At 44.4% G+C, this 15759-nt stretch overlaps 1 protein-coding gene across 3 annotated transcripts in view; it reads left to right on the forward strand.

Moving 5' to 3' along the window:
• The first annotated feature begins 1050 nt into the window (after positions 1–1050).
• GPAT4 (glycerol-3-phosphate acyltransferase 4) overlaps positions 1051–15759 on the forward strand; it is a 47212-nt gene continuing 32503 nt past the window's right edge. For all 3 annotated transcript variants that reach the window (XR_004031323.1, XM_003269624.3, XM_030817171.1), the window contains exon 1: positions 1051–1139. The gene's annotated coding sequence lies outside the window, so the exon portion shown is untranslated. The remainder of the gene's footprint in view (positions 1140–15759) is intronic.

A 15759-nucleotide genomic window follows, 5' to 3' on the forward strand; every position in this document is an offset into this window, starting at 1 on the left:
TTTTTTTTAATTTTTAAAATTTTTGTAGAAGTGGGGATCTCGTTATGTTGCCCCGGCTAGTCTCAAACTCCTGGCCTCAAGCGATCCTCCTGCTTTGGCTTCCCAAAACGCTGGGATTACTGGCGTGAACTACCATACCCTGCCCATTATTCTTACAGAGATTTTGATGTCTAAGAATGTGGACTTTAAAGATTTCATTATCAGATTATGCATTTAGCATGGAATGACAGTCTGACAGCCGTGTACAGCGTAAACCGGCGGAGAGGGCTTGGCACTAAAGGCAAACTGTCTTTTAAGACCAGGAAAAAGAAAGGTAATATATATTTTAAGGAGGTCCCATTTTAGGGGAGACAATAAGCTTGGGTTAGGCGTCTGGTCAGAAGATACAGTAAGAAACACACACGCAAACTCCAGCAGCCACCAGCTAGACTTGAGTAGAGACAGCAGGTCCAAGTGGAGGTGGAAGTTGGAAAGTTGCATCTGCCAGGGAGGGCGAAGGTGGCCTACACCCACTCCTGGAGCACCCTGCTTGACGAGCAAGGCAGACGAGGCTGAAGGAAAAGGCTGGTGATGACGGTGATCGTGGTGATGGTGCTGGCAGCTAACAGATCTTGAGCGTACCAGGCCCTGAGGTGAGTCCTCTAACGGGCAGAATGTCGCTGCATACGGACAGCAGCCCCAAGAGGACAAGGTGATTTAGTGACTCTAGCCTCTTCCCGCGGTGCCGGGTTGATTTCACCCTCTCCGGAACACACGTGCGAACCCCCTGACGCAGGAAAGCGCTCCGCTTTCTGAGAGAGACGCGCCAGCGGAGGGGCGGCCAGGGCCCGGCCTCTCCTGCTCCCGTCCCGCCCCGCCCCCGGCACTGGCCCCTAGTCCGCCAGAGGGCGACTCCGCGCGTCCCGGGCTCGCCCAACCCGCGAGCCCGTCCACGCGGCACCCGCCTCTCCCTAGGCCCCAGCCCTGCCAGCCCGCGCGCGCCCGACGGGAGCGTGCGGGGCAGTGGGCGCAGGGTCACGTTGGGCGGCGTAGACAAAGGCGGGCGCGCGCACGTCTTGACGCAGCCTGGGCCCGCGGCGGCGGCAAGGGCGGGAGGGAGCGGTCGCCGCGGGATTTGGAGCTGCCTGGCTTCGCGGTCGGTGAGTAGGAGGGAGCTGGCCCCTTACCTCAAAGTCCCCGACCTCCGGGGAGCCGAGAGCGGGACGTGGGAGCCGGGCTTGGGCGGCCGCGGGGGGCCTGCGGTCTGGGACGCCCCGGCGACGCTGCGCCGGCGTCAGGAGGCACCATCGCCGCGCCCCGGGGATCCCCGGCGGGTGGAGCGGGTGCCCCCCGTCCGCGATGGAACGGTCTGCGCCCGCCCCGAACCCCGGCCTCCCGCCTCTCCGCTCCCCTGCCCTCCGAGCCTGGCTCCTCGGAGCCCCTCGCCTCCCCCGAGTCCCAGGTGTGCGCAGCCCTCCGGCCCCGGGAGTCCGGGGATGTGGGTGGCGAGGGCTGCGGGGCGTTGGAGCACCAGGAAGCGCCTTCCCCTGTCATTCCCCTTCCTGTGTTCTCTGGCTGCCGTGAGATGCATGTCTTTACCCTCTCTTTCTCCAAATGCATGCTCCCATTTTTCTTTAGGATTTCTTAACTCCCGAAATCCCTTGCCTTTCCTTTTTTATTTCAGCACCCTCCGAGGCATCCTCCTCCCACTGGTGCTTGTTTATTTCCTCGCTTTCCATGTCACAGAGGGCTGAAGTTTAGCTGTTCAGAAGTTGCAGAAAATAGCTTATAGGAGACATACGGTGTAGCACGATGGAAATAAGTTCCATCCTCTGCCAAGTATTACCATGGATCTTCTCACTGATAACCTTGAGGTCATTTGAAGAATTTTGTTTCTGGTCCATTTTCCTTAATTTTGGCTGAACTTTGAGGAGCTCTGCTTAGTTTCATGTCTTGTAGATTCTATCTCAATCCAAGGGAAATGGTGTGAAGAGCGGTTATACCATACCAAAGTCTGCAGACAAAATCCTGTAATAATGCCAATCAAATATACTTCTCTCTTTGAAAGAGATGTGCTTTTTTTTTTTTTAACTTTGTATTTTGGAGAATTTCAGACACAGGGAAATAGATGGAATAGGGAACCAGCATGTACTTGTTCTGGCCTCCTCAGCCACTTAACTGTGGCTATTCCTGTGCCATCCACACCCCACCCATTTCCCCTCCCGTATGTCTCAGGGAGAACTTGATGCAAGATGAGTCTGTCAAAAGTAGCTTCAGTTCCATAATGAAAACCACCCTACGAAGTCATAATGTACTTTTTGTTTTGGAACACAGCCTACTTTTATGAGGTCTTCAGCTAAGAAACACAATAGAGTTGAAGAAAGAGCACAGCAAAAGGTATCTTAACATGATTGAACAGGTTAAAAGAAAAAGTATGGCCGGGCATGGTGACTCACGCCAGTAATCCCAGCACTTTGGGAGGCCGAGGCGGGCAGATCACCTAAAGTCAGGAGTTCAAGACCAGCCTGGCCAACATGGTGAAACCCTGCATATACTCAAAATACAAAAATTAGCCAGACTTGATGGCGAGTACCTGTTTTCCCAGCTACTTGGGAGGCTGAGGCCGGAGAATCGCTTGAACCCAGGAGGCAGAGGTTGCATGAGCCGAGATTGCGCCACTGCACTCCAGCCTGGGCGACAGAGCGAGACTCGTCTCAAAAGAAAAAAGAAAAAAAGTGTTTCAGATCTGGATGAGAACATTCGGAACGTCCTGTTCAATGTTTTCATTTTTTTCTGAGCCCTTGGAGGTCCAGAGAAGTTCAGTGACTTGTCCAGAGCCGCAGGTCTTAAGAGGCTGAAATCCCGCCTCTGCCTCCAGGCTGCGGTTCCACTGACCCATACTGCTTGCCTTCAGGTTCCCTTCAGGAAAGAGAAATGGTGTAGGAGGGCTGTGGATGAAGACGCTTACATTCATGAAGGATTTGGATAGGCGAACATGAGCTTTTCCACCAAATTCCAGAATTTTAAGAAATGCCTTAAATTATTTCTTAAAAATCAATTTGGGACAGACGAGAAGTTCTGATGATAGTTTTTAGGGAACATGATAAAATTCTGACCTGAGAAGTGGTATACCAGTTTGAGAATAAGAACAAGCTATAAACGCTGTAGATAACATTCACAGCTATTTAAGAAAGAGTTATTAAGGGAAACCAGAATGACTTGGAGTGTTACTCTTCTTTTTCTGAGAGAACAATGGCACCATCTCAGAAAGCCTTTCGTGCCATTAGCAGGTAAGAATCTGGGCTTCTTGGACCATGGGTTAGACTTTCTTACAAAACCATAATATGCATTTCCTAGCAAAATTTATGCTACTACATTTCGTTATCTCAACAAAGACTGGTAAATTCAGTACTTATTCCTCAATTTTCCTACCCTTAAAATGGGGATATGCTACCTCTTCAAGGAATGCTGGGAACAAGCAAGTCCTCATGTTAGGGGTCTTTGAGTTTTCATGGAAGTTTAAGTTATTTATATGATGACATAGTTGTCAACTTACTTTCAGGATGGACTTTTCTTTTGTGAGTTTGTGACCTAAATTGTTATGCATGTCCAGTTTATGGAAGTACCACTGCAATAGCATTTGAGTGTCATGGTAAATCATTACCCCTAAAGATAGAGGAGGGAGGAGGAGGCGACTGTTGTGTGTCTATTTTGTGTTTGGTGTGAGGAGTGCTGTGGCTAGGCTCTTCAGAGGCTAGCCTAACTTGCTAAGTGGTTTCTGCTAAAGAAAAACCCACTTTTCTTGTGTGTGCTTGTCACCAAAAGTTAGCTTTTATTAAAAACAAAACAAAGCTCTCTGAGCTATCTGGGGATTATTTGGCCCTGGTTAAACATGAACTGTACTGCAGAATTGTTTGGGTAAAGTAGAACCTCATTATGACATGTCGTTTACTTCCTACTGTGTCATTGTGCTCATGGGGAGAACTTGACGGAATATCATCCGTTGCATGTATCACTAAACCATGTAATAGCATACACTATGATTAAGGCTTTTTAAGAGAATAGAATTTTAGAGTTAGAAGGAGCCTTCCAAGTGCTTAGAGTTTCCCCTGAGTCCTTTAATATACTCTTTCACCTTTAAAACACATGCAGACACGTACAAATGCCACAAACACAGAGGCTCATCTAGGGCTCTCTTCATTTTGCCTTGTACAATCTTAGTATGTTTGGATCCCACCTCCAGTTAATTTGTAAGCCGAAGATCTGCAATAATAGAAAAATGCTTTGTAAAACAGGAGTGTAATACGTTTGCACTTGACTTTTATTTATTTATTTTACAGAGATGGTCTTGATCCGTGACCCAGGCTAGAGTGCAGTGGCATGATCAAGGCTCACTGCACCCTCAGCCTCCCTGGCTCAAACAGTATGTTTGAGAAATGGGCTCCCGCCTCAGCCCCCCGAAGGGTCAGAGTTACAGACATGAGCCACCACGCCAGGCCTTTGTTGACTTTTTTTTTTTTTTTTTGAGACAGAGTCTTGCTCTGTCACCCAGGCTGGAGTGCAGTGGCACAATCTTGTCTCACTGCAAGCTCTGCCTCCCAGGTTCACACCATTCTCCTGCCTCAGCCTCCTCAGTAGCTGGGATTACAGGCACCTGCCACCACGCCTGGCTCTTTTTTTTATTATTATTTTTTAGTAGAGACGGGGTTTCACCGTGTTAGCCAGGATGGTCTCAATCTCCTGACCTCGTGATCCCCCCGCCTTGGCCTCCCAAAGTGCTGGAATTATAGGCGTGAGCCATCACACCCGGCCAACTTTTTTGAATTAAAAAAAAAAAATGATCAGGAAGCCTAAATCAAGGGAAGTTCAATGATTTTTCTTTTTAATTTTTTTTTTTTTTTGAGACTGAATCTCCCTCTGTCGCCCAGGCTGGAGTGCGGTGGCGAGATCTCGGCTCTCTGCAACCCTCCACCTCCTGAGCTCAAATGATTTTCCTACCTCAGCCTCCTGAGTAGCTAGGATTACAGGCATGCGCCACCACACCCAGTTAATTTTTGTATTTTTAGTAGAGACGGGGTTTCACCATGTTGGCCAGGCTGGTCTCGAACTCCTGACCTCAGGTGATCCACCCGCCTCAGCCTCCCAAAGTGCTGAGATTACAGGCGTGAGACACTGCACGTGGCCAAAGCTGAATGATTTATTCAAGGACACATAGACTAGACAGTAAGAGTTGTGCCTGGAACCTAAGGGCAGTCCTGGTTCCAGATCTAAGCCCTTTCTGCTGTAGCGTTTTCTTGACCTCGGAGAAATAGGGTGGGAAAGTGTATATATATGTATACACACACACACATATACATATCTTTCTTTCTTTGCCAGTTGAAGATATATTATTTTCAGAGTCTCCTTTAAAAATTTTTTATCAGTGCTGTCCATAGAAATATTATATATGCTATATACACAATTTTAAATTTTATAGTAATGCTTTTTTAAAAAGCACAAAGAAATAAGGTTGATTTAATCATTCCACAAGGGATGAGAGAGAGAGAGAGTGTGTGTGTGTGTATGTGTGTGTGTGTGTGTGTATCTCAAAACATCACATTGTGCCCCATACATATGTAAAATTATGTATCAATTTTTAAAAAATTGACAAACAGTAATTTTACATATTTATAGTGTACAGTAATATTTGTCCACATGAATAGAATGTGTAATGATAAAATCAGAGTATTTAGGATATCCAACACCTGAAACATACATCATTTCTTTGTGTTGGGAACATTTCAAATCTACTTAACATTTCAAATTAAAATATACAAGAAATTGGCCCGACGTGGTGGCTCATGCCTGTAACCCTAGCACTTTGGGAGGCCAAAGTGGGTAGATCACTTGAGGTCAGGAGTTTGAAATCAGCCTGGCCAACATGATGAAACCCCTTCTCTACTAAAAACAAAAAAAACTAGCCAGGTGTAGTGGCCTGTGCCTATAATCCCAGGTACGAGGGAGGCTGAGGCATGAGAATTGCTTGAACCCAGGAGGCAGAGGATGCAGTGAGCAGAGATTGCACCACTGCACTCCAGCCTGGGCCACAGAATGAGACTGTCTCAAAAAAAAAAAAAAAATGTGTATATATATATGTACAAGAAATTGGTAACTATAGTCATCTTCCTTTGCTGTTGAATACTGGAACTCATTCGTTCCATCTAAGTTTTTTTTTTCTATCCATTAACCAAGCTCTCAACATCCACCCTTCCCAGCCTCTGGTATCTATTATATTCTACTGTCTACCTCTATGAGATCATGTTCAGCTCCTACATGTTGACTTTGATTTGAAAGTCAATTTAAATTTTTTAAAAAAAAATTTTATAAAGTAAAAAGAAACAGGTGAAAATAATTTTAACAATATATTTTATTTAACCTAGTTTATGCAGAATATTACTTTGAAACGTAATATAAAAATTATTAATGGGATATTTCACATGCGTTTTTTCATACTAAGTCATTGAAGTCCAGTGTGCATTTTACATTCACAACACATTTTAAGTGCTCCAAGGTCACACATGGTTAGTGGCTGCTCTGTTGGACTGCAGAGAATCACTGTCAGTGGAACATAAAGATGAAGGAATGTTTTATTTTGCTTGGTAATGTTCAGGTCTGAGGTTAGAGTTTGCGGTTGTGGTCATTGGTTTTTTCTTTCATGTTTTAGTGATTTTCTTTGCACAATTAGAAGTATTTTGAATTTGCAGAGAAATGAACAAAAAGGTCTGATATCACAAATTTGTGCACTTGTGATGAAAAGGTTTCATTTTTTAAGACAGGGTCTTGCTCTGTTGCTCAGGCTGGAGTGCAGTGGCACTGTCATGGCTCACTGCAGCCTCAGCCTACTGGACTCAGGTGATCCTCCCACCTAAGCCTCCCAAATAGCTGAGATTACAGGAATGCACCACCACGCCCGGCTAATTTGTGTGTTTTTAGTAGAAATGGGGTCTCTCCTTGTTGGCCAGGCTGTTTTTGAACTCCTGGCCTCAAGTGATCCCCCCGCCTTGGCCTCCCAGAGTGCTGGAATTACAGGTGTGAGCCACTGCACCTAGCCAGTGATGTGTGTAAATTTAAAAGACTGTATTGGTGAAGATGTGGAACAAGTGGGACTTCCCTACGCTGCTAGTGGGAATACAAAGTGGTACAACCCGTTTTGGAATTTGTCATTCCACTCCTAGGTATTTACCCAAGAGAAATGAAGTATATGCCCATACAAATACTTGTAGATAGCAGTTTTATTTGTTAATAGCCTCAAACTGGAACAACCTTAGTGTCCATCACTAGGGGAATGGATGAAGAAGCAGGTATATGCATATACTGGAATATAGCTCAGAAATCAAGAGGAATAAACTGTTGATACATGCAGCAACGTGGATGGTTCTCAGTATAATTATGCTGAGTGAAGTAAATTGGATAAAAAGATTTTTTAAACAAGAAAAAGGCCAGGAAGTTGCTTCTAATTACATATGCAGTACTCAGATGTCAAGAACTGGTATTGAAATTGAGCCATCAGAGCAGTGTTCAGGTCGAATAATGAATTGTCTTGGGTCTTAAAGCTCCAGCAAATCAAATTGTCATCATCAAAATATCCTCTTTTTTTGGTTTTGTTTTCTGTTTTGCCAGCTTCAAGAGATGGTTCTGTTGCTTTGGGGTAAACTTGGTACCAGTGCCGTGTTACTTATCCAGTTCTAACTCAAGAAAGTTCTGGAGGGCATAACGATCTTAGATAAGACCAAGGCCCCGAACCTGACCATGTTCTGTCTTCCCTATGAGTTGAATCATCCTGTGGCCAGTTGGATCCTGGCTTTGTCTTGGGTAATTTATTTTATCCAGGATTGATGCCAGCTATGTGTGTTCTGGGTTTTCAGCACTTCAGGTTCATGTCAACTGAGTCGCTCTGAGAGCTGCCCTGTTTGGAAACATTATGCACTTTCCCCACTAAGCAGCAGCTTCCTATTCAAGCAAATTTCTTACACTCTACCAGTCCCGATACACTCGACATTAAATTCAGCGTAGCACACATTTCCTCATGCCTGTGTGTGTGTGTTTGTTTACATTACAGTTGGGGCATTTGGTGGGCCTATGTTCTGACAGTAAACCAGGAGAAATGGATGCTTTTCTCTGAATTGTAATCCACCCTAAAGCAAGTGAGGAGTCAGCCTGGGAAGCAAGAAGTGCACTCGACTGGGCATCAGATGGGCATGTTAGTCCTGCCTCTGTTACCAGCCAGTTTTGTAACTTGTCCCCGTCATCAAACCCTTCCAAGGCTCAGTTATTTGAGCCATAAAATGAAGAGGTTGGACTAGAATTCTGAAAGATTAGTAAAGTTGTGGTTTGTCATCATTTTATTATTATTGCCTCCAGCTTTATGGTGATGATTAGTAGTAGAAGCTTCTATTTATAGAGGATTTTGTGCCAAGCACTACACTGATAGCTTGATAGGCGTCATGTTCAGTCTTCACAACAATACCACAGGATATGTATTATCACCATTTTACAGGTGAGAAAACTGAAGCATGGAATGTGACTTTTGAGGTCAGACAGCCAGAAGGTAGGGGAGGCTGGTTTTGAATGTAGCTTGTCCGATTCCCCATATGTTTGGCCATCATGTTTAACTGCTTCCCTGACATTCTGCAATTTTAAATAAAGACGTAAGGACAAAAAACTTGTTTCAGGAAGGATTTTTAAAAGACATCTAGTCTAATCACCATAATGTATCTGCCACTCTGCAGAATGCAGATGTAGGTGAAGGTCTCCCTATATAGCCTATTCTTTTTGAACAACTTTATCTTAGATTCTTTTAAAAATAGCTTTATTGAGATACAATTCACCTAATGAAAGTATACAGTTCACTGGGATTTATTATGTTCACAGATGTGTATAGTCATCAACAGAGTCAGTTTTAGAACATTTTCGTCACCTCAGAAAGAAACCTTTTAGCTATCACTTTCGTATCTCCCCACTCTCGCCAGCTCTAAAGTAACCAATAATCTACTTTCTGTCTGTGTAGACTTGCCTATTTTGTATAAATGGAATCAATATGTGGTCTTTTCGATGGGTTTCATTCACTTAGTATGATGTTTTGAAGATTCATCCGTGTTACAGCTTGTATCATTTATTCATTTTTATGGCCTAAGTTTCCACTGTATGGCTACACCACATTTTGTTTATCCAGTCATCAGTTGATGGACATTTTGGTTGTTTCCGTCTTTTGGCTGTTCTGAATAATGCCATTGTAAGCATTCATGTGCAATTTTTTTGGTGTAGACAGTTTGTCTTTCTCTTGGGTATTTAGGAGTGGAATTGCGAGGTACATGGTAACTTTGTTTAGCCATTCTCTGAGCTGCACTATCTTACATTCCCACCAGCAAAGCATGAGGGTTGGATTCTTAGTATTGAGCTAGAATTTGCACCCCATACCTACCAACCATAGCACCAATTCCCTTGCTTCAGGTGTCCCAAGCAAATCCACTTTTTCTAGGTGACAGCCAGCCCTGTCTGACCTGAGTGCTCTCCAGTACTGAAGGGCTTCCACCAGTTTTCATGTCCTGGGATGTTGTTCTAGATCCTCACCACCTCTCTTATGAATGTGATCCCCCTCCTTTTTTTTAGAGAACTAGATGCCTTTTTATGTATGGGTAATTTGTGCTCAGAGATGGTTGTCTTCTCAGTTTCAGTTGTCCTTTCTCAGTTAACTGGTAAGAACCCTTAACCCAGTAGTCTCAACTGGCTACGCATTAGAATCACTCGAGTGTCTTAAGAACAAATCCAGATTGTACCTACAGAGATTCTAATTTATTTCATCTGGGCTGAGGCCCAGTGATGCAAATAAGCATCCTGGGTAGAGAACCAGTGCAGCCTTTAGTGGCCAGGGGATGGCTCTGGCTGGGTCTCTGAGGGCCCATGTGGCTCATGCCCCTGCCATCTGTACATGGATACCAACTGTCCTGATTCAGAATTACTGTGAGAGTCTCAGTTTTTACTAATGCATTTACACAGAGTGCCATCTTGAAGCCTCAAGCATTTATGTTCCTGTTTTCTGGAGAGTCTCATTTGCCCCCAGTATGCTCTGCAGGCACTGGCTGTGGCCATGTTTGCCTCCCTGTCAGGCCATGTGAACTTTCTGAACAAGAAAGCATGCTCCAGCCATTTTAGAGGCATATAAACACCTTTAGGCAAAAGTGGTAGTTGAAAACCTCATTAGTGTAATGTCATTAATTCTTGGGAAATACATTCAAATTCCCCTTCTCCTTCCTAGTGACAGGGGCTTAGATGAACAGTATTCCATTATATCCTCTATTGGGAGACGTTGATGTTTGTTTTGATATTACAGACAATGCCATAGTCAGTATCCCAGCACATATTATCACTTTGCTCTTGCTTTAAAATACAGGGTTTATACACTTCTAAACTACTGACGTTTGGGGCTGGACAGTTCCTCATTGTGTGGGAGCTGTCCTGTGCATTGTAAGATGTGCAGCATCATCTCTGCCCTGCACACTGCACTAGATGCCAGTAGTAGCACTCCCATCCCAAGTCGTGGCAGCCAAAAATCCCTGCAGATATTGCCAGATGCTCCCCAAGGGGGTAAAAAAAATCGCCCTTGGTTGGGAACCGCTGGTCCGATTTATCCTTAGGATACATTTCTAGAAGTGGAATTGCTGGATCTAAGGTTATATACATTTAAAATTTTGATGGCAGTCGCTAAATTGTTCTTTGTAGAGGTTGAACCCATTTTACACTCCAACCAGCAGTATTTGAGGATGTTTTTTCATTCTCACCAGTGCAGTGGTTTATCAGAATTTCTTTGCCATCTCACTGTAGTTTCAATTCGAATTTCTCCGTTTTACGACTAACCTTTTTATTGAACATTTACTGCTTGCTAGGCAAGTTGTGTTTTTTGGTCTGTGGATTTTGTATCATACGTTATAATGCTTTCCTCTCTAAGCCTTCTTGAAGTTTGGTACCTAGGACTGAAGACTGAGTTTCTTCTGATTCTAATGAAATGATAATATATGCCATTCATTGAGATCTAACATGTGACAGGCATTGTGCTTGGTATGCTCTAAAAATACGTGCATTCTTGTGTGATCTAAGCATGTATTAATAAAGTGGCCTTTATTTTACCTTTTGAGTTGGCACAGGGCCTCTGTCTGCACATATTCTAGCAGTTATGGTCCCTGAGTTGGGATGTGTCACAGACAGCTGACTGAAAAGTATTTGATTCTGCATTTAGGAGTGATAATAGTCCCAGTCCAATACCTTGTGATTGGGACAGAATTGGTGTAGATGCCTTGATTTAAATTAAGTTCTGTTCTGTTCTGTTCTTTTTTCTTTTCCTTTTCCCTTTCCTTTTCTCTCTTCTCTCTTTTCTCTTTTCGTTTCTTTTCCTTTTCCTTTTCTTTTCTTTTTCTTTTCCTTTTCTTTTGTTTTCTTTTCTTTTCCAGGAGTATATTTTCCTTGTCAACAGTCATCATAGTTTGAAATTACGACTTTTTGTGTGCTTGTTTCCGAATGGGCATATCTTTTCACCACTGAGCAACAGCTAACACCTGGTGTACTGTCTGGCATACGCTGTGTGCCCAGTGAGTATTTGTTGAATTAATGAACTAGTCACTCCAAGAACTGAGGCCATTAGGGGGCCAAAAGGCCCAGATTTGCCATTCCATGGGTTGAAGAGTTAGGTTAGCTTAGTGATGGGCTCTGTTGCCTTCCTGGAATGGAGGCAGCTTCCTTCCTAAAAGACTCAGAACTAGCTGATTCTCTGGAATGTTTGGCCTGTGGGGGAACATTGGCCTTGATAATTCTGGGTGAGTTTGGTTGGAACCCATCTGTGGATGTTGAGGGAGTAAGTGAATATTCCTCTGAATGAATGGCTTCCCCAGCTCACATTCTTAAGGGGTCATGCTTATATTTACTTGAGGCAAAGTGATAGCCTCTCGTAAAAGAACGGTTATCTAGAAATTGTGGTTGGATTGAGTTCTGATGTGAACAGTTTTGATATTTCCAGACATCAAAGTCTGTATTAAGGGGACCTTAAGCCACCAGTTACCTCTGGGTTTAATGATTTTTCAGTTTCCAAACACTACCGATTTGATAAACTCAGTTGGCTTGCTCTTTCCTCTACTTCTAAGAATTTGTGTGAGTGTTGTTTAGTATTGGCCAAATAACTTGTTAGGCCAGTTTGGTGTTCTCTGTCCTGGAGGCTGGCATTCAGCAAAAGGAACTCGGGGTGGAGTGTGTCAGGATGGGATGGGGTGGGATGGGATGGGACTGGGAGAGCCAGCAGGGGGCCTCTGAGCGGAGGAAAGACCAGCAAGGTCATGAGTGCAAACTTCCTATAAGGGGCAGATAGTGAGTATTTTAGGGTCTGTATCTGTAAGGGGCAGATAGTGAGTATTTTAGGGTTTGTGAAATCTTCTTTGTTTTTTGCTTCTGTTTAAAAGAGTCTAAGAATGTAAAAACTCATGAGCCTTTGTGAAAAAGACTGTAGCCAGATGTGGGCTGTGATTGGCCAACCCCTGAACTAGGTGAAGAAATTGGTTTATGGCTACACGTGTTTACTGGTTTGGGGACATGAACCCAGAAGAACCTTGGGAATTCTTAGTTGTGATCCTTAGAGGAGTGATCTACACTCTGGCATGAGGGTCAAAGTGACCCTGGTGCCGGTCACCTTGGGTCTGTGGAATTCAGGGTAACCCTGGCCAGTAGGACAGAGGCCCTTTCTGCCTCTTTCCCATGGCAGTGCTGTCCACAGGGAGTGGAGAGACAGCAATGGAGGAGGAAAGGAGATGTTGCCCTGGACAGGCCTGAGAACTTTGGTAACTCAGGTGCCTGAACTACCTCTAGAACATGGTTAGAAAACTGGCATGTACAAGTGTTTATCAAAACACAAGAGCATGTCTGTATCTTGGATTCTGAGACCACCACCAAATTCTGATAATGGAGTCCAGATCTTGATGGTTTTCTCTAATCACAAGAAGTTCTGTAGAGCAGGCTTGCTTGAAGAAAGTGCTACTTCGTTTTTGTTTTGTTTTTTAAGAGTCCCGTTTTGTCACCCATGCTGGAGTCTTCCAGGTTCAAGCAAGTCTCCTGCCTCAGCCTCTTGAGTAGTTGAGATTACAGGCATGCACCATGATGCTTGGCTAATTTTTGTATTTTTAGTAGAGATGGGGTTTTGCCATGTTGGCCTGGCTGGTCTCGAACTCCTGACCTCAGGTGATCCACCTGCTTCAGCTCCCAAAGTGGGATTACAGGCATGAGCCACCGCGCCCGGCCAGTGCTACTTCATTTTAAAGCATGTCGTTTGGGAGACAGGAAGAAGTAGGGGTTACAGAGCAGGGGCCTGGAGACGGATGCTCTTGTCCTGCTTCCAACTCTCTGCAACCCTGGGTGACTTGACTCCCTTAATCTTCCCAACCTCAGCGTCCTCACCTGTAGATCAGGATGACAATGACTCCATTGTACAGCCATTGTGAGGATTACATGGGGGTGGTATATGTGAAATGCTCCTTAGTGCAGTGCTGGGCATGTTGTAAGCACTCAGTCAATGTTAGCAATCGCAGTGACAGTGTGAAAGTGGAAGGAAATGTAAGAAGTGGCCATCAGAACTAGGAAGTAGGGTTCATGACCCAGCGCCACTGACATAGCGCCAAGGACATAGCATGTCCTTGTAGACTAGAGCATTTTGTCTTCAGAAATGTGTGAATGTTACGGAGCCGTACAGAGGAACTGGGTCTGCAACTACCTCTCTCAGCTTCCTGACGTGTGAAATGGAAATCATACAGATTGACGGGCTGGGGATAAACAAACGAGGTAACAAGGGAAGGGCCTTGAGTTCTCTAAAACTGTAGCAGGACGAGCCGCAGACAAGAACCCCTCAGACACCAAGTTGTAGAAGGAAAGGGCTTTATTCAGCTGGGAGCATTGGCAGACTCACATCTCCAAAAACCAAGCTCCCTGAGTGAGCAATTCCTGTCCCTTTTAAGGGCTTACAACTCTAAGGGGGTCCACGCGAGAGGGTTGTGATCGATTGAGCAAGCAGGGGGTACGTGACTGGGGGCTGCATGCATGGGTAATCAGAATGGAACAGAACAGGAAGGGATTTTCGCGATGCTTTTCCATACAATGTCTGAAATCTATAGATAACACAAGGAGTTAGGTCAGGGGTTGGTTTTTAACTACCAGGCCCAGAGTGCGCTGCTGGGCTGCCTGTGGATTCCATTTCTGCCTTTTAGATTTTATACTTCTTTCTTTGGAGGCAGAAATTGGGCATAAGACAATATGAAGGGTGGTCTTCTCCCTTAAAACATGGTGCAGATTTTAAGGCAAAATCAGTAGTTGTTCATTCCCTCCCTTTGAGAACTTCACTCATTAGTGGGAGTTCTCACTTTCTTCCTCACTACCCATGTCTTCTTGCAAGACAGATCGATAGTGATTCATATAGTACACTTATGCTGAAGCATTTTGGTGAACTAAGGTAACGATGAAGCTTTTTATCATTTGAAGAAGTACAGGTAGCAAACAAGGGAGTAGTAAGCAGGTTCCTATTACTATTGTAACTCCTATTAGAAGAGTTTTAAATCCTCCTAGCACTGGGAACCATTTTCCAAACATGGTCCCAGGATCAAATCCATGCCACACTTGCATTGGCACATGTGCCAGTTTTGTCATATCTCTGTGTCTTCAACTACTTGCCCTTGATCATCTACGTGCAGACAGCAATTACTAAGGTTAAATTCCTGATAGACCCTTCCTTCAGCTGCTAGCAAGTAGTCAAGAGCCAGTCTATTTTGCTAGATAGCATTTCTCATCTGAGTTTCTTGCCGGGCCAGAACAGTCAAGGCTCTGCTGGTTTTATTAGTGATTATTTCTAAGATAGCTTGTAACCGTTTGATTCGGTTGAGCATGTAAATGGCAGTCCAGTATCCCTACGAGCCATCTTGTGCCCAATTAGCAGGCCCATGATATGGTATGATTCCCTTAGGGCGCCATTTATCATCTTTCCAATTTCCTACAGCTGTGCTTCTTTTTTTCGCAGGAAGCATAGACAGGGAAGCCCAGGAGTTTACCCGTTTTTATGGGCAGCAGGAAGAAAGATGGTTTAATAGTGCCAATAACACAACTACCTGCCCACTGGTTGGGTAATTTGGCGTAAGCTCTATGCCCACGTATCCAGTGTAATCCAGTGGGGGCTGTCCAGTCCCGGTGGGACTCCGGGTGGGTCCACATGGTTTGCAACTTTGGGAATTTACTAAATGGATTCCTTTCTGTGTGATTTGAACTCCACCAAGTGACTGTTTTTGTGGTACCATTATACAGTTTCTGTCCCAGACAACTAAGTTGTCCTACAGGGTGAGTGAATTCTTTGCCTTCTCTAGCTGTGCAATATTGTCCAAAAATTTAGGCTTTTAGGACCCAGAAATTATCAGGGTGATTCTTTTGAGCTGGGAATTCATCAGGAACTGGGTCTGTAGATACTAATTCTCGGGCTTCTCATGGCCATTGATCTCCCATTACAGTTCTTCCACATACATAACATGAAGTGACATTGAGAGACTGGGCTAAATGCTCCACTAATTGCAAAAACAAATTTCATGTTTTTCTTGGAATTCCTGGTACTAGCACATTTAGTTCATCATAGAAAGTTTGAAACACTGGCTCAGGAGAGCGTTTGTAAACTTCTCCTCGAACTAAGATATTTACTCAAGGATCCAGTCTGGCCCCATCGATTCCTAAGGTCAC

Source organism: Nomascus leucogenys, chromosome 8, assembly GCF_006542625.1.
Source record: "Nomascus leucogenys isolate Asia chromosome 8, Asia_NLE_v1, whole genome shotgun sequence".
Taxonomy (NCBI): domain Eukaryota; kingdom Metazoa; phylum Chordata; class Mammalia; order Primates; family Hylobatidae; genus Nomascus; species Nomascus leucogenys.